This window comes from Palaemon carinicauda, chromosome 13 (assembly GCF_036898095.1).
Source record: "Palaemon carinicauda isolate YSFRI2023 chromosome 13, ASM3689809v2, whole genome shotgun sequence".
Lineage (NCBI taxonomy): Eukaryota > Metazoa > Arthropoda > Malacostraca > Decapoda > Palaemonidae > Palaemon > Palaemon carinicauda.
This window is the reverse complement of record NC_090737.1, coordinates 119,593,933-119,595,860: the sequence shown is the minus strand read 5'-3', so window position 1 is coordinate 119,595,860 and position 1,928 is coordinate 119,593,933.

The window sequence follows — 1,928 nt, the reverse complement described above, 5'->3', positions numbered from 1 at the left end:
ATTCAATTTTGAAAGTCGTTGATCAAAAGCCAAGGTGAAGGTCGAGCAAAAGGTCAACCGAATTGACCCTAACCTTAATCTCAAGTTCTCACATGGTTGTCACACACACTTCAAATACGCCTACGATCTAAACTGATTCTGGGAAAGGCAAGCTGGTTTCAAAAATAAGCTACCGTGGCGAAGGTCTGCATTCTCAGAGTGCTTTTCTAGTTAATCTAAGTTTTTTTCCTTCTTGGACATGAAAGCCTATCAATTCATACATAACAGAGGTAAAAAGTTGGTCAGGGTACCAGCCACCCGTTGAGATACTACCGCTAGAGAGTTATTGTGTCCTTTGACTGGCCAGACAGTTCTACATTGGATCCCTCTCTTTGGTTAAGGCTTATTTTGTCTTTGCCTATACTTAAACCGAATAGTCTGACATATTACTTCCACATTCTCTTCTTTCCTCATACATATGACAACACTGAGATTACCAAACAATTTTTCTTCTCTCAAGAGGTTAACTGCTCCAATGTAATTGTTCAGTGGATACTTTCATCTTGGTAAGGGTAAAAGATACTATTTAGCTATGGTAAGTAGCTCTTCTAGGAGAAGGACACTCCAAAATCAAACCATTGTTCTCTAGTCTTGGGCAGTGCCATAGCCTTGTACCATGGTCTTCCACTGTCTTGGATTAGAGTTCTCTTCCTTGAGGGTACACTCGTGCATGCTGTTCTATCTTATTTCTCTTCCTCTTGTTTTTTTTTTGTATATATAAAAAATCTAATTTAATGTTGTTGCTGTTCTTTGAATATTCTTATTTCTATTGTTTATTACTTCTCTTGTAGTTTATCTATTTCCTTGTTTCCTCTCATCACTGGGCTATCTTTCCCTGTTGGAGCCCTTGGGCTTATAGCATCTTGCTTTTTCCACTAGGGTTATAGTTTAGCTTGTAATAATAATAATAATAATAATAATAATAATAATAATAATAATAATAATAATAATAATAATAATGAAAGATAACATTCTGACAGCCATATACACGGTGTTAAATTAAAATTTACCGTATCCAAGGTATAAAGAATATTCTTCTGAACTTGATCTAGTGTCGAAACAGTCGGATTGAATGGAGACCCCAAAAATCCCACGCTTGGCGACTTCAAAAATATTTATTCTTCAAAAACATCTATTCTTCATAAATATCTATTCTTGATAAATGAACAGAAAGGTAAGTTTAGCGAGTTACTAGACATGGTCATTGCAGAGAGAAATTATATACAGATTGCACAAACGGCTTTGAACATATAAATACCACAATTTTAACTTTGCCATGTAAATCAAATGAGAAACCATCAATAGATTTTATGGTTTAGTAAATATTAATTTCATGTTTACATTTAGCCTTTAGCTCCGAGTATGATGGAGAATGTTGCAAAAATATGCATTACTTTACGAAATAAGAACCTAAATACAGAGAGAGAGAGAGAGAGAGAGAGAGAGAGAGAGAGATTTCAAGGCATACGAATTAGACTAAACTAGACTATATGACTGCAAAAAAACGAGATCAAAACCAAGGGTCTTTTCAATGTCTTTCGTCCATCTTTCACATTCTACTTCATTATGCAACTCTATTCCCTCATCCATCCAGCAGCTACATCTAATTGGCATTCAATGGTCTTCCTGGACCCAGCGCTGGGCCATATATCCCAAATTCACAAATATAATTTGATAAAACAATGGGTGATCAGTTAAGAAAATTCTTGAATCCCTTTCACAACTTGAGGCTTGAACTTCGACGTCGGGAACCCAAGTTGGTCCTACAGAAAAATAATCATTTCCTTTTTCTTAAGTTGAGTACTTAATTATAGAAGTTCTATAATTGTTTATCATTGTTATAATTATTATTGTTGTTGTTGTTGTTGTTGTTTCTATCACTATTAGTA